The following is a 21,066-nucleotide window of genomic DNA, read 5'->3' as shown; positions in this document are numbered from 1 at the left end:
TGAGGCAGAAATGAGATGGGAGTGTATTCTAGGCATGGGAGATGACAAATGCAAATTCATGGAAATGATAGGTAAGGCTCTGAATGCATGGAATAAAAAAGAAGGGCAGTTTGGCTGGGTGGTAGAGGGCTAGAAATGGAGTAGTGCACGATGAACAAGATGAGTTTACATGCTAGAACTTTTATTCAACTTAAAAAGAGTTATTTTATTCACCTTTGCATAGCATATCAAATACAAGAGAGTAATAGCAGGATACTGACTTGTTCCAGGATATTTTTAACTCCATCAAGATGAGAAAATCTTATTGTATTTGGAGGAGGAGGAGGAGAAGGAAGAAGAAGAAGAAGAAGAAGAAGAAGAAGAAGAAGAGCACTATAAATGACTCACATTTACATAGCACTTAATAGTTGGCAAAGCATTTTCTTACCAAAAACAAATCTAATGAAGAAACATTTTTATAAAACTTATAAAACTGTAGTAAACTCAGTCATTGATTTGAGTTATTCTTGTTAAATCTTGGACACAGAGAATTAGTTTTCTAAATGTTATGTTATGTTGCCACATAGTACTATATTAGTATTAAATATTAAATTTATATTATTATTGTCATAAGATTTAGAAGAAAATTACAGCAGGCATCCATGGAGTTAGCCTTGATGATGAGTAACAGTGTCATTGTGTCAGACATCTAACTAATGTGACTAGACTTCTAACATGCCAGTAGCTGGGAGAGAACTAGGCTGAGAGATATTGTTTGGGAAGCTTGGTTGTTGAACAGGTGATACTCCACCTGTTGAACAGGTGATATCTTCCAGTATTTTTTCATGTTTATTTCTTATGTCATATTCTCACTCCACCATTAGATTCTCTGTCTTTGAAGACAGAGATTGTGTTGCTTTTCATCTCTTTTTCTTATAATCAGTATGGATCACAGTGCCTTCATATAGTATGTGCCTATTACATGTTTACTTAATTGTTAAGTATTTTAATTGGAGAGAATAAAAGGAAGTTCTTATTAATAGATTATAATGCCTGAGAGGAAAACTAATAGTCACTGAAGGCTGTCTCAAAACACTACAATATGCAAGAAATCAAATAGATATACCTATCTGTCACTGGGGGCCTCAGAGTTACTTGTCTCTGTGGTATTACTTGTACCACCATGGATCAACAGTTCTAATCCATGTGGACTGAGATTCAACACAGTAGTTTTGGGTCTTTTACTGGAGGCAACTAGGGGCTTGCTAATCCAGAATATATGAAGCATGGAAAGTTCAATAGTCAGCCACATACAAGGGATGTTTATATTCCATGTCTGAAGAAAATGGTATTCATTGAAGATGACATTCTAATGGGCTGAGTCATAAGCAGAGAAAAGATTCAATTCATCATACATGTATTAATGAGTTGCTGTGTATTCCAGAAGAAGAAAAACAAAATATAATAGCCCTTGCCTCAGAGTGCTTATATTATACTGGTAGAGTAACATACAAGTGCATTAATAGGTAAATTCAAGATTATTTTAGAAGGGAGAAAGCATGAGTGAAAAAAGGACTAGGAAAAGCTCAGTTAAATAGCAGCACTTAAGCTAAACCTTGAAGGCATGTACAGATTCTTAGAAGAAGTGAAGATGGAACACATTCCAAGGTCATAGGGACAACCTGGGGAAAAGTATAATGATAAATAAAGGAATATCCAGGGAACAATAGGTAGTCCCAGTCTTTTTAGAAATCAGAGTATAGGGGCAGCTAGGTGGCACAGTGGATAAAGCACTGACCTTGGATTCAGGAGGATCTGAGTTCAAAACTGGACTCAGACACTTGACACTTATTAGCTGTGTGACCCTGGGCAAGTCACTTAACCCCAACTGCCTCACTAAAAAAAAAAAAGTAAACTTACAAACACATTTCAATGTGAGTATCCTTCCTTGTTGGTTGGTCACCCATTCTAGTACTTCCAATTGTCAGATAAAGGTAAGCTCTCTGATTGCTGTGTGTCAGCCAAGTTTTTGTGAGCTAAGCCTCAGCAGAGACCATTGACTCAACCCCATCTTTCTTCTCATGCAGGACTACCTTCTAAGGATAGTCTCACTGAACTAGCCTAACCCTTGGAATTTTTTCACTGTCATGATAAAACATTTTATTCAACTATTATTCTGAGTTGTTAGGAGCTGTAATTGTAGGTATGGGCAGGACAGAAAATGACCCTTCTCTTCCTGGTGGTGGGAAGTATCTGTTCTTATTATTGTATGTTTAAAACATTGGTTTATAATAAACGGGATGCAGAAAAAATTCTGAGTTGGGCGGTGGGATGAGAAAGGGGAGAAGAAGAAAGATATCTAAGGGATGAATCATCAACAGTTGAGCTGTGATGTATAATAGAGCAAGTTACTTGAGTCTTAATCTTTCATTCTGTCTTTGAGCTGAGAACTAGAGGCACCCTCTCCCTAGGAAAGAAATGAGAAATTTTCAGGAGGCTTACCAAGTGCCAAAGGCTTTGAACCAGAGTGGCCATTCATTCTGCTAAGGACCATCATGGATAGAAGTAGGGGTGAAAGGGAGTCTCAGTAATAGTGGCCTAGGTTTCATAGAATATTAAAGAAATGATTTACAGATCCAGAGGCCAATCTTAAAGAAGAAGGATCATGCTTCACCTACAGAGTAGAACTCCAGAGAAAGCTGCTCATCTACTTTTAGTGTCCACCTCACACTCAACTCTCACCTGTGGCTCCAAGAAGCTATAGCATGTTCGGTGGCCATAGCCTACTAAAACTGTGTCAGCAGACAGGCTAAATCATGTTGAGGGTAAAAGTTCAGGCCTCAAACCCATCAGCGAATTAGGGCATGTCTATCCAAAGCATGTGAAGACCTCTGCTGGCAGAATGAGTAGATGAGAAAAATTTGTTCTAACCACTTAGAATAGTTTTGGCATACCATAAGTGCCTGATAAATATTCCTTCTATAAAACATCCACCCATCCATCTATCTATCTCTATCATTATTATTCTTATTCCTAGCAAGTAGCCAGTAAAAAGGTCTTCTCTGTCCCAACTGCTTTAAGTGTGAATTAACATTTTCAGGGCCTAGAGATATATCCTCTAGAGAGGTTAAATAGACTTCTGCAAGGTCAGCAAAAAGGTCTGAAGCCGAAGGCAATCATCAGGGAGTAGAACAAGAGAAAGAACCATTTTTGCTTTGTTACTGAGCTTTATTCAGCAACCCAAGTGAAAACAATATCAGTTGTGCTTATTTGAGCCACTGCTATTCACCAGTCCCCCTTATGAGGGCTTTTCCTTTCTCTCATTTAAACTAAAGATAAATCCATGAAATAATAAGAAAACAGCGTAATAACATAAATATGTTTAAATACAAGCCATCCCAGATTGTCCTCTTTGTAAAAAGGATTGCCCTTAGTTCATAGCCTATTGTGTTTCAGAGGCATAAGGCATATGGCTATGAGGTAGCTATAGGCCTCAAGACAAAGGCTTTCACATGATATCCCAGAAAGAATAGAAAGACTGAAAATATCAGAGGATCTGTCAGCTATATGCAGATGAATACCTAATAAACAATATTCCCCTCTTCTCCAAACCAGCTCCTGGCTTGCCATTTCTAGGGACCAAGAACAATGGTCTTAAAACTTATTCAGCTAATTCAAACCTATGTATATTTCACTCTTCTTACTCTAGTAGTTCAACTATAATAATAAAGTGTTAAAACCTATTTCAAGCATCTGTGATTTTGGTGGCTTGGATTGGTGATATGCACAAAGATCATTATCCTCCCCCATGCCTTAGTAGACAATCTCCATGAATTATCACAACAAGAAAAAAACATTTTCCTCAAGTCAACCTGATCATGAGCCTCTCCAAATTTTCTAGGCCACTGATATTATAGGGATACTATCAATGATAGAGATTCATAGGGCCCATCCCATTTTCAGTTTTTCCACATTGAAAAGAACTGTTAGAACCTATGCTGATCTTACAGAAACTACATAGATGGAAAGCACAGATGATGATATGCAATTGAGTGGATATTCTACTGAGCTAGTTTCTCTCTCTCTCTCTTTCTCTCTCTCTCCACATATGTGTTTTATGTGTGAAAATATAAATGTATTAGATATATAAGTATATTAATCTATGAGGAAATATGCATATGGTTATATACATATATATGCTTATCTCTCTACACACATGTATGATGGCTGAATATCATTTCATAGCAACCAATTTCATATGACCTAAAGGTCAATAAAAAAGCTACTTTTGTGGAGTAAATAGGCTATAGCATGTTTTCAATAATAATTTGTGTAAAAGGATTAGAAAATTAACATTAAGAACATTGGTGGTAAACAAAGGTATTGGACCAGTCATATTGCAAACATGAAAGATAAAGGACAATCTAAATACTAGGATACCCAACCAATATATTAAAATAATCAGAAAGAAGTCTCTAATACATGGTTGAATCATCTTTTGAGGACTTATGGAAAGAATATACTAGAATAGCTTGAAAAGAAAAAGCCGAGCGATTGCCTTCTGCTTCATGAAAAGAGTACTGCTGTCCCTCACTTACCCCCATATACCTCACTCATGAAATCCCTAATAATCTGAGCAAAGTCCTTCCTTTATCGATAAAGGTGGAAAAGCCTTCTTTCTATTGCTTAGCATTTGTTCTTCATGTAGTATTGTTGCCAAATTATTTCTCCTTACATGACAAACATCACTCAAAGCCTTTAGAGCTTGATAGGACATTTCAGAGCTCATGCTTTTCTGCTAATGCCTTAAAGAACCCAGGATCACACCATGATGAGGCAGCCCAGAAGGTAGTAAGTAGATTTTATCACCCTGTTCTGAAATTACAACATCCACCAATACAAAGTTCTAGCCTTGCTTTTATGTCGAAGTTGAATTAAATCCTGCAAGACTGGAATTAGGCAGAGGCAGAGGGATGGATACCAATGTGGTGCGATGGTTTGATGTCCCAGGAAGACCCTCTGTCCCTCAATCCCTACCCCAGCTCATTGATGCCCCATATTTCTATGATTAAAGATTCAGTTCTTTGATTTCACCTGCTACCTTACGACCCCTGACTCACTTAGGAATGAGATTAGTTAACCTTTTTCCTGTGCATGCCTACATAAACACACTGGGATTGGAGATGCTGTGTAACACTACAATTTTAAAAAGCTAAGGCTCTCAAGAGAAGGGTCACACCAGTGACTTCCCTGAAATTCCTTGCAGTTTGCTTCAGGAAGCCCTGAGTTCAAATCTGACTTCAGATACTCCCCAGCTAAGTGATTCTGAGTAGGTCACTTAACCTCTGTCTGCCGGAGTTTCCTCATCTATAAATCAGGGATAATAATAGCACCTAGCTACCAGGGATGCTGTGAGGATCAAATAAGATAATATTTGTAAAGCATTTAACACAATGCCTGACACATAGTAGGCACTATTTAAATGCTAATTCCCTTCTCCCTTCTTTCCCTAATCCTTTACAGATCTCTGTATCTGAATCTTTGTTCCCATAACCCTGCTCATCTCAGTCCTTTGGATTTTAAGACACTTTGGTTGCCATTTGGACTAGTTTTTTGGTTTATTATGCCTTTCTTCCAACTCAAATCCCATTTCCTACTTCCTTTCCCTATCCAGAGGTCTATTGAAATTTCCACAAGTGTTGACACTACTTCAGCTAGATTTATGGCATTGTTTTGGTTAAAATGAAAATTTTGTTAAGGGTAAGTAAGCCTTATTTGAGGCTTATAGTTACCTGAGAATTAGCTTGAAAGGGTTATATCTGAGCATGAACTATTGGTATTTACAATTCTTATCATCAAATTCTTTCTGATAGGTGAAGGAGAGAACAAAAAATCCATAGGGTGAGGAGGTTTGAGTCATTAAATAGGAAGGAGGAGATGAAAGTCCCAGGAGGTGATAGAAAAAGATATGAAAAGAGGAAATTGAGAGCAATAAAGGCAAACTTTTTTTTTCCCCAAAATGTTGCCAAAGGCCTGCCTGGAAGTCTGAATGAATTATCATGACCTCTGAAAAGCTGCATTCCAAGAAGTATTGGAATGAATGACAGAAGAGAACAGGGAAAATATGGGGGAAAAAAATCTCTGGCTGATTCAGTCAAACATATGAGATGGAGCAGATCTATTTAGTGACAGTGCTAGGAGGGTGGGTGAGGTGTGTATAAACACAGTGGTAATGGGGGCAGATTGCAGTCAATGTGTAAAGTTGAAGAGAGGATTCAATAAAGGATTTCATGTTTCAAAATTCTAAGTTGTGAATCTACCTTAGGCAATTCAAATACAGTAGAACACCACTGTAACATGGCTCATTATTATGCTGATCTAGATATACTTATTTCGATATTTCAACAGGTCTCTGATCCTTGGGGGTACTGCAACTGCTGGTATAGCCCACCAATGCCTCTCTTCAATTCCTGTCAATATTTTCTATTCCCTTAGAATCTTCCCCTCTTTGAAATAACTTGAAAATTGATCCCCAGGTGCTTTCAAAATAGTGCTGCTTTCAACATATATTAGTCTAACCATTCTCCACAAATCATCTCCTTGAGTACATTACTAGTTCCTTATATAGCACATTAGGTACCAAGGTGTTGTTGTTCAGTTGTGTATGACTCTTCATGACCCCATTTGGGGTTTTCTTGGCAAAGATATTGGATTGGTTTGCCATTTTCTTCTTAAACTCATTTTACAGATGAGGAAATTGAAGGAAGCAAGGTTAGGTGACTTGCCCAGGGTCACACAGCTAGTAAATATCTGAGGCCATATTTGAACTCGAAAAAATGAGTCTTCCTGACTCCAGGCACAGGGCTCTAGTCACTGATCCACCTAGCTGCCCCAAGATGGTAGAGCCTAAATGTTGTGGGTACCCCATCATTGGTGATAGGCTTAGATCACTATAAAAATAACAGAAAGTCTGTTCCATTTTGTGTGTATTAGTAGACCTGTTCCCAGTTTTGCTTATAAATTAAATCTTGGGATTTGACTTGTTCATGTCTTATGCTGGTCTTTTGGTAGCCTCCTCCTGCCCCCATTCTGTGCTCTTCAAATGACATAATATTTGTAAAGCACTTAGCACAATGCCTGGCACATAGTAAGCACTTAATAAATGCTTGCTTCTTTCTCCCTTCCCTTTTCACTGCCTTGTGAAGTGAAATTGCATATAATCCTCCTGTATTATCTTGTGTATTTTGTAAATGAGCTCATACTCTAAGTTACCATTACACTTGACTGCTGTGTCTCTCTGCCTGACAAGAAGATGAATATTTGCTAGTTGAGATGATTTCTGAGGTCTTTGGTCTACTTGTTGTGGCAACTGTTATATATGAGTTAAATTGCTCTACAAATAGTGATTGTCAGAATTAATGTGGTTGCTTTTTATACATTTTATACTTTTTATACATTTTTATACTTTTATATTTTTTTCATTTTTCAGAGTCAATAGATATATTAGGATAGAAGTGTAGAAATGAATATAGTCGCTTCCTACATTATCCCTTCATCCCTTCTTCTAACTTGGGATTGATTTTGACTTTTGTTCTAATTAGTTAGCAGTTTGACTATGCATAGAAAGCTGATTCAGAAAAAAAAAAACTCCTATAATAGTAATGAGTGATTTTTTTAAAGATTGGGTTGATATCAAATTTTGTATTGTCTTTCAGTGCTCTCTTTCAACTCTCTTCTGGAAAAAAAAAAACATGATATACAATACTATGACTTTAAAATGGTCTATAAATTTGGTCATGTTCATTTCTTAATCTGAACCCTATTTTCCAATGTATGTTTTGTTGCCCTTTCCCTGTATGCCTTTCTAGTAAAATCACAAAGTATTAAGATATATGTACATATGATTCAGAGGCTATTGACAAATTATTTATAAGATTTGTTCATTTCTTTGTCATTGGTAACAGATATTGGCATTATTTGCATGGTGGTATTTTTATTTTAATGGAAGTATTTTGATTATGCTTATCATGCAAGGTGAGATGGCCAAGTAGCCATATTGTGAGCATAATGAAATCACCAGTATCTTTCACCTCTCCAAATAAAACCCACTAACCATACTTCCATTTAGCTAAGATTCTTCTCTATGTCTTTTTGATTTATCTATATCGATATTGATATTGTACCCCATCTCTAGTAGTGTGCATCCACTCATTGGTAAGGATTGGCAGTGTGGTATAATGGAAAGTATGCTGGACTAGGAATCAGTTGAAACTTGGGGTCAAATCCTGCCTCTGCTATTGATTAGCTGTATGACATTAAACCAGTTACTTAACCCCATTTGATACTGAGGTTCTTCCTTTACAAAATGGGGACAATAATACCTCTGGGGTTTACTTAACAGGGTGATATGTTAAACTTTATAAGCCTTTAAGTGATATATAAATGTGAATTATTTTCATCATAATCTTTATCCTTGTTTTGTTGCTAGACCAGCATCTCATACTTAGAGTACCAACAGTTGTTGGTTTTTACAGTACTCTGTATTTTATACCTCTATCTAGCACAATCCAAGATGGAAGAGAACATGGTATAGTAGCTAGAGAGGCAGGCTCATAGTCAGAAAAACAAATGTGCCTGTGACACACACTGGTCATGTGAATGTGAGCCAGTGACTCAACCTCTCACTGCCCTAGATAGCTCTAAAACTTTAAGTTAGAAAACAGCTGTTATCTTCCATTAATAGGAAGTTTTCTCACTTTTAGTTCCAATTAAAATACAGGTCCAAATTAGATAGTACTGCAGTGAAACATCAACATTTTTTCAGTCAATCAATTTATCATGTAGCATTAGCACTTACTATGTGTCAGGTACTGTGCCAAGCACTGGCAATACAAGGGCCAAAAGACCCTGCTGTCAAGGAGCTCACATTCGTATGTAAACTGTTCTCTTACTTCCATCACCCCCATTCTTGTGTACTTGATTAAAAAACAACAAACAACACAGGTGTAATACTGCATTTTTTCCCTAACATAATTCTCTGGAAGTCCAGTTTGGAGGGTTGTCTGATGGTAGCCACCAATGAAAACCAAATTTTCCATATAAACCAAAGAAAGCTTACCTCTTTGGGTTTACTTCAACCTGATGTATTACATGTAGGTCAGAAAATTACATTTAATATGAAGTGTGCAGAAGGCCACAGAATAAAGTAGCCTTTCTCTGTATGTTTAAAGCCCTGAGTGTTCACCAGAGATGAGTAGCATGCTCCATATAGTGTTACTTTATAGATTGCTGAAGACAGTATGAGACATGTACAAGAACTGAGGATTTTATTTAAATTATATACTTGACTATCTAAACAGAGTTTGGTGCTAACAAAAATTTAATTTGAATTATCCAGAAATGGGAGGTAACATATCTTGACTAAAATTACTTTTTGCCATGATTTCTTGTCTACATTCTTTCAGTGTTAGTTTCCTTTTCAACAATAAAAAACAAACTATTAAAGAATTATAGTCCACTGATGACTTCCTCGTAGAAGAACGTGTCTGTCTGAGTGTGTGCTCATAAGGTCCAGTCACAGTACAGCATGGCAATAACTCATGGTACATTTTTATGTCACACATAACCTACATTTTTGCAGCAAGAAATTGAGAGCTGGGCAATTCCCTGGCATTTGCTATGAATACGGAACAGTGGTGGGCATTTTCTCCTTGTCCCGCTTTCTTCTGGGTCAGCTGTGAAGTACGAAAGGTCACTAGCTGTGAGTGGATCATTATGGGTTGGCAAGAATCAAATGTTTTGCTGGGAGCAGCCCTGAAATCCAAGTCATGCATTCACTTTCTTTTCTACAGTATTATCCAAGTCAGCAAAGAGGATTATAGCACCAGGGTTTGCCAAGGATGCTAGTAGGCTTGGGTTTCAATCACCAAGTCATCTTTCCACCCTGAATCCCAAGATCAATCATTTTCTCCATGAATAGAAAGTAAATAGCTTGGGTTTCTGAGGATTTGACCTTATGCCTTCTTGGTTCCCTTCAGGGCCTAGCAAAGTGCCTTTCACATCTGAGGTATTCTCAGAATTTTCCTTCCTAGACATAAGTATAAGTATGCCTCACTTTAAGAAAATGTGCTATGTAAAAATTCAGACAAAAAAAGGAGATAAATCAGTAGTGTGGATGAATTAAAGGGGAAGGGAGAAGAGAGTGGATGTTTACTTTACTAAAGTATTCACCACCAGGTTCCTTTAAACAAACAGCTCTTTCTGTGTATCTGAAATAGTATTTGATTTGGAGAAATTAATTTTTACATGGCTTTCAGGAACACATTTATGCAGGTATCAACACATACTTAATTTACTCTGGTGTAGTGGAACAGAGCTGTATCTGGAATGGGATGATCTTGGTTTGATGCTTAGCCTGGGTTTAACCAGCCCTAACACTTGTCTTTGTGACCTAGAGCAATTCACAAGTAATCTCTCTGAGCCTCAGTTTCCTCATCTTCAAAACGAAGTCCTTTTAGATAGACATTAAATTCCCTTCCAGCTCTAAATATACACCCCTATGGTCTCTTAATTCTCTATTCTTTTCTCTCCAAAGAACAGTTTTGTGTTGTTTGTTTTTAAAATGACATTTAAGTATCATGTGTTTTCTGTCTATGTCTATATCCTTTGTCTTCTTCCACAAAAAATAAGAGGGTGATGACATACATACATAAAGACATACACATGTACATACACATACAGTCTTATCGTCAACTGTTTCTCAACCAGGACCCTGCTGAAGTGTGAGAGAATAATAGGACATTCCAGAAAGTTTGGGAGTACCAGAGTACATTATAATGTATTTACTACTTCCTCTACCCTCTCTCTATGTATTACTGAAATTCTTCCAGTTTCTCTGTTGTCAAATCTGTCAATCAATCAAATAGAAATATGTTTTGGGAACTATCATGCGTACAGATTAATTCCAAAAAAGAAATGTATAAAGCCTTGTATTTATGCTAAGTAGTACATTTAGTTCAGGGGGTAATATATGAAAAATGATGCTATCTCTTCCCAAAGGGAGCTTACAATCTAATATACTTATATAAACAAAGAAGTATGATGCAAAGTAGAATATTATAAAGGCAAAGGAGGAGCAAAACAAAATGTTTCAGGAAAAAATGAGGAGGGAGCTATACAACACAGTATGTCATTAAAAACCCTTAAGGAGGGGCAGCTAGATGGCACAGTGGATAGAGCACTGGCCCTGGATTCAGGAGGACCTGAGTTCAAATCTGGTCTCAGACATGTAACACTTACTAGCTGTGTGACCCCGGGCAAGTCACTTAATCCCAATTGCCTCACTAAAAAAAATAAAAACAAAAACAAAACCCTTAGGGAGTTTACAATTTAATTGGGGAAGCTTGACATTTATGTACAAATCATTTAAAAATAAATGTCAGGTAAGCATGGAGACATCCTTTGAGGAGGGGGAAATCATTGTAGGTTAAATTGGTCAGAAAAGGATTTATAAACATTAATGACTGACACTGATAGGACAACTTAAGTTTTGCAAAGTACTTTCTATTCGTGACTTTATTTAATCTTCGCAAGAACCCTATGAGGTGGGTGCTATTATTATGTCCATTTTACAGGTATGGAAACTTAGACACAAAGAAGTTAAATGACTTTCTTAGGTTAGTCAACGAGTAATTGTGAGAAGGAGAATTCAGATCTAAGCCTTCCTGACTCTAATTTCCAGTCCTCTACACTGTGCTGCCCTTATAGGATTTGAATTGAGACTGGAAAGCAAAACTCAGACTTGTAGGAAGGAGAGGGGAGAAAGGCCACCACTCAAACAAGACCCCAAATTGGTTATTAAGCTCAGATAATTAAACTGAGAAGTAGCATGACATCTTTCATTGAGTCTTAGACTTGGCTTCAGGAAAACTGGGGTTTGAATTCTGTCTTTGATACTTAATACATGTGTGATCCTGGGAAAAGTTATTTAATGTTGATAAACCTCAGTTTCCTCATGTGTATAATGGGGACAATAAAAGTATCCACCTTATGAATTTTTTTCTGAAAAATAAATAATATATCTCAAGTATTTCACAAGCCTTAAAGCACTATATAAATGAGTTTCTATTTTTGTTTTTCCTTCTTTTGAAGTATAAAAGCATTTTATATTTTCATTTTAAAGGAAAAGAAATTCATTGAATTTTCTTCTAAAGTTTTCTTCTGAAGCTGTTAATGTTGGGTTATCTGTAGAGTCCATGAGATGAGTATAAATTCTCATAGGTCCTAGTAAAATTATTCTGGCATAATCATATATCAAATGCATGAATTCAAGGGGCTATTGGTGGGTTAAAACTATTAGGAAACTATTGCATTATCTAGACATATAGGAATAAGGATCTATTGTGTTGTGATAGCAATGGAAATAGAGATAAAGGGGTATGTGCAAAATGTAAAATTGATAATACTTGCTTGATAAGAGAGGAAGAAAGTCTAATCTAAATCTAATGTTGCAAACATGGAAGACTGGGTGAATGATTATACCATAGGGAAAAATAGTCCAATCAAAACAGGATCTGTTTAAGGGAAGCATAATAAGCTTAGTTTTGTACACACTGAGTTTGAGGTGCTAGTGGGACTTCTATGTAGAGGTATCCTTTAGAGGTCAGAGCAGCAGATACATATTTGGAAGTCATTAGAATATTGGCAAGGACCAAGAAGGAGTGAATTTTGAGGAATCCTACCTTGAGTACTCAGGAAGAAATTAGTAACTAGTAAAGGAAATAGAGGAGTCATGAGAGATTAAGAGGTTCCAAAAGAGAGTAGTGTCTCTGAAGCTAAAAGAAGAGAAAGGAGGCATGAGTTAGGAGTAGTCAACATTGTCAAATGTACCAGCATTCAAGGAGTGTGAGAATTATAAAATGGTCTTGGATTTGATGATTAGTAAGTCATTTTTGCCCTTTGAGATATGTTTAAGTAGAATGTTAGAAGAGTAAACCATTATAGCAAAAAGTCATGAGGAGAGTAGGTAATATGGAGGTTGAGATATTATCAAGTTCTGAGGCTCTGGGCAAGTTCACAACTGAAGAAGGAAACTTTCTTAGCCTTATGGCTGGCAAAATCGAAACCAGAAATCTTTTTTGGAAACAATGCTGTCCCAATTTCACAATTCTCTTGCATGGATGTGTTGGTAAATCTGCACAGCAGGGACAGTAATAGCACCTACCTCACAGCCATGTTGTGAAGATCAAATGAGACCATTTATATAAAGCATTTTGCAAACCTTGAGGTACTTTATAAATATCAACTACTAATAAGAACAATAATATTCTTTGCAATGCAGGATTTCCCCCCCCCCCAAAAAAAAAGTAGCAATGAAAGGGAGAAGAGAGATGGAACAATACTATCTGGATAGAAAAGAAGGGTCAAGGAAAGACTTCAGACTTGGGAGATCAGAATATATATGTAGGCATATGGGGAGGACCCAGAAGAGAAGGATGTAATTAAACATGCAGGATAGGGAACAAAATATGATCCTGAGAGAGGAATGAGGGAGTAGGGTCCAGGGCTCAGGTAGAGGGATTAGTGGAGTTTTGAGGAATGAGGAAGGGAGCTAAAGAGACTTATGGCAGACAAAGGACTTTGAACTTTATTCATTAGCCAAGGGGGAGTCATTGCAGAATTTTTAATAGTGGAATGACATGCCCAGATCCATGTAGTAGAAAGATTCATCTGGCAGAAGCGTGAAGCACAGTTTGAAGAGAAAAGAGACTAGAGACAGGAAGAATAGTTTGGCACCTATTGCTGCTAAACTTATTATCAAGATAGAGATTAGTGAATAGAAGTGCATAGAAGATATTTGTTTCCTATATTTTACAATTCAGATCCTGAAACACATGAATAAGTAATAAAATGTGAAAAATTTCATAAGATTTATGTGCATATATGCAGGTGGTTATATATTTCTTTATATATATATATATATATAGTCATTTTTCAGTCATGTCCAACTTTTCATGACCCCATTGGGGGTTTTCTTGGCAAAACATACTGGAATGTTTTGCCATTTCCTTCTCCAGCTCATTTTACAGATGAGGAAACTGAGGCAAAATGGATTATGTGACTTGCTTAGGGCCATACAGCTAATGAGTGTCTGAGGCCACACTTGAACTCAAGAAGATGTGTCTTCCTGGCCTAGCATTCTATGCACTGCACCATCCAGCTCTAGGTCTCTAGATAGATAGATAGGTAGGTAGGTAGATATATATATATATATATATATATATATATATATATATATATATATATATAATGCATACATACATATTTGTGTGTGTGTTCCTCTAATCTTTCTACCTGAGCCATAGACCCCATTCCCTCACATATTTTTAAATAGATAGATAGATGGATGGATGGATAGAGACAGAGAGAATCCTCAGTTGATTGCTATGGTCATTGCTGATGTTTCAAGGACCTGCTTTCTCACAGCTAGGCATTTTTACCTTATTAACTTCATAGTGATTTTGTTCAAATACTCCAATACAAAATCCTACACTTAAGTTTAAAAAAAAAAACAATTACACAATAGAAAGTAAGGAAAGTTGTGATTAAACAACAATCTCTATGAGAAATCCCTGGGCATTTCAATCTATTTTTTGAGGCAATTGGGGTTAAGTGACTTGCCCAGGGCCACACAGCTAATGTCAATTGTCTGAGGTCGGATTTGAACTCAGTTCCTTTTGAATCCAGGGCCAGTGCTCTATCGACTGTGCCACCTAGCTGCCCCATTTCACTCTATTTTTAATAATTTAACTGAACAAGTATGTATTAAGCATCTATTCTGCATGAGCCACTTGCTAGGCACAGGGTAGAGAAAAACAAGAAGAGAAACATTCCCTGCCCTCAAGGAGCTTAAATGTCCTGGACTTCAGGTTCTGCATGAGGTCAGTATAACATGGCCACTGAGAATCTTCTGTAATATTGAGCAAACCCCTTCGTATATATAGGCCTCAATTTCTCCCTATAAAATGAGAGTATTGGACCCAATGTTGTCAATTTTCCCTCCAAATCTGTAATTCTCTGAAGAGATTCCTCTGCATCACTGTCCAGGGACAGTGGGTGATACTGATTATTATTTCAGAAAGATGGACCACTGATCACAAAGAATTACATTATCTCAGTATTATAGATTTAGAGCTAGAAGCATCCCTAAAGGCAATCTAGTCCACAAGCCTTCATTTAATGGAGAGAAAATTGATGTTAAGTGAATTAGCCAGGGTAAAACTAGCATAAAGCAGTATATCCAGAATCCAAATGTAGATTGTCTGACTACCAATACGATCTAGTACCTTGTCTACTTATACCCAACTGACCTTAGATATTCTGTCTCAGCATATCCATTACACACAAACCCCTTCTTAGTCTAGAATAATATTTGGGGAAGGTGGTTATGTTTTCTAAAACTGATGTGTCCTGTTGTTGTTTAGTCATTTTTCAGGAGTGTCCAACTCTTCCCTATTTGGGGTTTTCTTGGCAAGGATAGTGGAATAGTTTGACATTTCCTTCTCCAGCTCATTTTACAAATTAGACAACTGAAGCAAATAGAGTTGTGACTTGCCCAGGATCACACAGCTCGTAAGTGTCTAAGAACAGATTTTGAGCTTGGGAAGATGAGGACCAGTCCTCTATCCACTATACCACCTAGATGCCTAGATCTACACTTATCACCATGCTAATTGTAATATATGTTCTAGTATTTTTTGTTGTTTGTTAATATTTCATATATCTCTTTATGGTGTTTCTTATGTCTGACAAGGTGGAAGAGTTTTATAGGGAACTCAAATTTGGTTTTTGGTGGTTTTTTTTAGTGAGGCAATTGGGGTTAAGTGACTTGCCCAGAGTCACACAGCTAGTAAGTGTCAAGTGTCTGAGGCCGGATTTGAACTCAGGTACTCCTGACTCCAGGGCCGGTGCTCTATCCACTGCGCCACCTAGCTGCCCCAAATTTGTTTTTAATATTGTTTCAGAAAATTCCCTTTTGGATGCCATAGAACACAACTGCATACAGCAGATCTGTATCAAACCTATTTTGTTACCTTAATTCACTTGATGATCAAGATTGCTCTGGGACAAACACTATCTTCTCCCTCTTTACACATTTTGGTTATATCTTCATATTTTTTGTGTTCATGTCTGATTTCTTTTTCTTCTTCTTTTCCCCAGTCAAATTCAGCTTGCCAAGCAGGCCAGGCCTGCTATTGGGATCACTTGTCTTTATCAATTCAGTTAAGGTCATATAGAGATCCTGATGCTTTTTGCAATTTTTCTGGTCTGTACTTGATATGCTAAAATGAATATAATATCTGATGAAAAATTATATGTGAGTCTGTGCATGTACAATTTAGGTGAAAACACACCTTCCTCTACACACACACACATACACACACACAAACACACACACTGATTGTATAACCTCTCTGAGGGCACTGTAAGCCCCACACTACATACTGTTCCTTCTGCTCAGAAAATGTGATTATTGCTCCCTCCCTTCCATCTTCTATTTAAGGAAAGTTCTTAAAATATATGAATTATGTGACTTATCCATCTCAGATAAAAAGAATTCTTTTTATAGATCAAGAGGCTGAATGCTTATTAATAACAGTAAAATTTTCCATGTGCTTTTGTATCAAAGGGGAGGCTGACTAAAGTATGGAGATGCTTTTATGGCAATAATAACAGCAGCAGATGAATAATTATAAAAGTGAGATGGAATTGAAAGGCATTTTAATTTGTCATTACTTCCCTGTGTTCTGAACGGCTTGGGATAATTACGCTGACTCTAAAAAAAGGGAGTGTGTGATATTTTCCCTCATTATGAGATTAAATTCTCAAGGCACCCCTTTTACTATAAGTTAAAATAAAGATTTCTTTGACTTCCTCTAATGATGTAATCATGCCTTGAAAACTGTTCAGCTGCTGACACATTCGGTCTTCTCACTTACATGGAGAATGGTGCATTGCAAGCTTGTTTGAATCAGAGAGAGTGAACATTTGTTTGTGTGTCTCAGCAGTTTATACAGATGGGATTTTACTTGTTTGTTTTTTGAGAACTTTCGACCTTTTGCTGCATTAATTTTTCAAAGCCAGGAACTACTGTAAGAATGTCCTCAAGTCATAGATTGAATAGTGAAGGATGTGGGGAAATTTTTTAAATGAGGCTTTATGATAATAACTATAAAAAGAAAGGAAAAAATGAGAATGTGGGCACTCAGGGTGCACACATAATCAAGATTTCAAAGCTCTCTTCTCCAGCAAAATATATTCTATGCATATATTCTCTGTCCCCTTCTTGCCCATATTATAATGACTACATGTTCAAATATGGTCTGCTATCTGTTGAGAATGTTTTCCAAAAGTTGTTTGCATAAGACTAAATTCTAGGGGAAAGCTATATATGTTTAGGTGAGTGGATAGGTATCTCTTGGGTGGGAAGCACAAGTTATCAACTTTATGTCCTTGCTGACTGCTAAATATTTCAATGAGACAATGGATTCTGATAGTGTCCCTAGGCTCCTTACTGACTCCTGGGTGGTGGTGGTGGTGGTGGTGGTGGTAGTAGTAGTGGTAGTAGTAGTAGCAGCAGCAGTAATAGTAGTAGTAGTGGTGGTGATGATTAAATTTTGTTTATTCTTGTTTTCTTCTAAGGACACAAATTCATTTAGTGCTTGGATTCATAGCTTAGGAAACTCAAATTTTCCATAATATGTAGTAGTAGTAGTAGTAATAATAGTAATAGTAGTAGCAGCAGCAGTAGTAATAGTAGTAGCAGTAGTAGTAGTAATAGTAGTAGCAGCAGCAGTAGTAATAGTAGGAGCAGTAGTAGTAATAGTAGTAGCAACAGTAGTAATAGCTGTAGTAGTAGTAGTAGTAATAGCTAGCATTTGTATAGAACCTTAATGTTTACAAAAGGCTTTATATATGTTTAATAAAATGAAAAGTGCTAGCATTTATGTCCTCTGTGATACAGTGAGATTGGCCTTTTGGTTTTGCTTTTTTTTCCCTACATAATACTCTTTCTCCTAACTATAGTCATTTTTACTTGCTTTCCCCAGGTCTGGAATTCTCTCTCACCTGTCTCCAGAGTCCCCTGGCTTCCTTCAAGCCTCATCTTTAGCCCTACCTTCAAAAGCCCTTTTTCATGCCCCCTCAATCAGAATGCCTTTCCTTCATTGATTACTGTATCCTGTCTATATCTTGTTTGTACATAGTTATATGTCTGTTATCTCCTCCATTGAACTGCAAGCTCCTTGAGGCCAGGGCTATTTCCCCCCTTTCTTTGTGTCAGTACCTGACACACAGTAGGTGCTTAATAAATATTTGTCAACAGTGATATTGCCTGACATTCTGACTGTCCCAGAAGTCAGTTTTTTTTCTGATCTGCAGTGCTTCTAATTTTCATTCTGACCATGAATAGGGTCATCATCCTCATAGCTCAGTGGATTCTCCTCTGCCTCTTCAGGTTAGTGAAGAACTGGGCTTGGCCTCCTCTTGGAGTCTGTTGTGTAATTGGTTGAATTGGCAGTTTGTTGAAATCTGAACTCTTTCCATTCTCTCAGCAGAGAGAAAGCCTTTGCAACTCAAACATTTCAGTGTCTACCTTCCTCCAGGGAAATTGTGTAAAAGGGCAATATATCCATTATTCTAAGAGACACTGAATATTCCACATGGAGTGGGTTGCACAAAGTTCCTGAGCTGGGAGATAGCATCATAAAACATGGCCTTTTCCCAGCTCTTCCTGAAGCAGGGCCTCTTCACCTTGGGACTTCATTATATTTAGAGATTCAGATTGGAAGAGACTATTAGTATCATCTAGTCCAAGTTTCTCATTTTACTCTCCAAATATATCAAGAGGAAGAAACTGAGGCCCACAGAGCCTAGGATTTGCTCAAAGATACAGAATTACAAATCTTGCCCTGGAAGCCATCTTTGGCTCTGAGGCCAATGCTATTTCCATGACATCATACATTGACTCCCCCATCCCCAATCCCCATCTCCCATCCTTGATTAATCTTCCCTAATGGCATTCCATTACTTAAAAACATTTCATGGCTCCACATAAACTACCAAGCAGTGGATAATATCTTATCCTGGCATTCATGGCCTTCCATAGTCTAGTTCCAAATTTATTTCCTACTTTTACTTTAGATTATTCTTCCATATACATACATATATATATATATATATATATATAGAGAGAGAGAGAGAGAGAGAGAGAGAGATCTATCTATCCATCTATCCATCTATCTATTATGCCATTGACTCCTCCATGTTGAAATGTATAAGTCCTTCTTCCCAATCTTCATCTGTCCAATCTTTCCTTTCTTCAAAACTCAGATCAAACATCATATCCTCCATGAAACTTCTCTAACCCCACAAAGTAGATTTGATTGCTTCTTCTTCAACTCTCTCACAGTCTTTCACTTAGAGATAGAATTGAAAAAAGAGACAAAAGAGACAGAATTTGAACCACAAGCCTTCTCATCTCTATCTAACAGGTCAAACTACCTCTCTTTTTATTCTTCAATGTCAGTAACACAATATGTCAGTAATACAGTAATTCCTCTCTTAATTCAGTAATATAATAATGAATTCTAGGTAAAGCTACCAAAAGACACCAAGACTCTAATACTTTTTTCATGTGAATTAAAGAAGGGACTCGAGATATTAAGAAAAGATCCAAGTGAAAGGATGTACATGGCTCACCTGTCTGCATTATATCTTTATGCCCTCAGCACCTTCTGCATAGTAGGTGTTCTTTAAATGTCTGGTTTTTTTTTTTGTTTGTTTGTTTGTTTGGGGGTTTTTTGTTTTGTTTTGTTTTGTTTTTTGGTTTATGGGACAATGAGGGTTAAGTGACTTGCCCAGGGTCACACAGCTAGTAAGTGTCAAATGTCTGAGGTCGGTTTTGAACTCAGGTCCTCCTGAATCCAGGGCTGGTGCTTTAGCCACTGCGCCACCTAGCTGCCCACTCATTAAATGTCTGATGCATTGAGTTGGACAAATTCTCAAATATTTGAAAATTATGGGTATTTAAACAGTAGTATTGAAACCTATTTTTAAGCAAAAGAGGTTTTTTTTAATTATTTACCATTCAGAATTATTTATGAACTGCTTCTCCTCTTTTGGGGTTGGGGTTAGGGTTGGGACATTTGATTTATCAGTGTAGATTGCTCCCAGTGTGGAAAGTCCCTTCCCTAATGCATTTCAGCAATCCCTCTACACTTCATAGTCTGAGAGAATTTCCTGGGGCTCACTTAAACCTTAAGGTCACACAGTGTGTATAAGAGACAGGTTGTGAACCCTCAGCCTTCTGAATTCTATCTACCATGACACACTGTGTCTCTCTTTTTCTATTTAATGTCAGTAATACAAGGTGGATTCTAGGCAAAGTTATCCAAGTATTGAAAGGTTCAAAGACTCTTTTTATTTGAGTAAAAGATAACTTTGTTAATTTCAGTCATTTCTCAAATCAAATCTTGAGAATATGTGAAAATAGTTCATAACTGTATGATGGTAAACATTTCTACACAAAGTACAGGTATCACCTAGAGTGAAGATGTATGCTTGTTCAGGAGACTGATGATTCTGATTGCTAAGTGATAAATTATCAGCAGTCTTGGTAAGTAGCTTTATCACTGAAGAATCAGCACAGCCGATATATTCATCATCTTCCTATTAAAAACTTTCCCTGAGCTTTGCTTCTCATACTCAAATTAAATGAGAGGCCTCCAATAAGGCAGAGCCTAGTAGTCCCTCTCTTAACTTCCCCCGCCAACTATCAGATTAAATGGCAGCTTGAGAAAGGTTCATTGTTTTGAACCAGTGGGTATTATTCTAGGTCCCTGTTTGACATGAACTAATACCATTTAAAAGGTAAGCTGAAAACAATTCTTCCCATATGGCTAGCTTAGAAAAATCTGTTTGCATGGATTGTAAGATTTATTATTGACTATAGCCTGAATCATCTAACATCATTCTTACCCTAACAACATGGTATGTTCATTGTATGTCATCAAGGTTACTTCTTAGAAG

General features: G+C 37.0%; 1 protein-coding gene across 3 annotated transcripts in view; it reads left to right on the top strand.

Moving 5' to 3' along the window:
• The window catches only part of ZMAT4 (zinc finger matrin-type 4), a 729,909-nt gene that overhangs the window by 501,601 nt on the left and 207,242 nt on the right, over positions 1 to 21,066 (top strand). The gene's annotated exons all lie outside the window — the stretch shown is intronic.

This window comes from Dromiciops gliroides, chromosome 2 (genome assembly GCF_019393635.1).
Source record: "Dromiciops gliroides isolate mDroGli1 chromosome 2, mDroGli1.pri, whole genome shotgun sequence".
Classification (NCBI taxonomy): domain Eukaryota; kingdom Metazoa; phylum Chordata; class Mammalia; order Microbiotheria; family Microbiotheriidae; genus Dromiciops; species Dromiciops gliroides.
The sequence above is the reverse complement of the archived record's forward strand: the minus strand, read 5'-3'. Positions and strand labels throughout refer to the sequence as shown.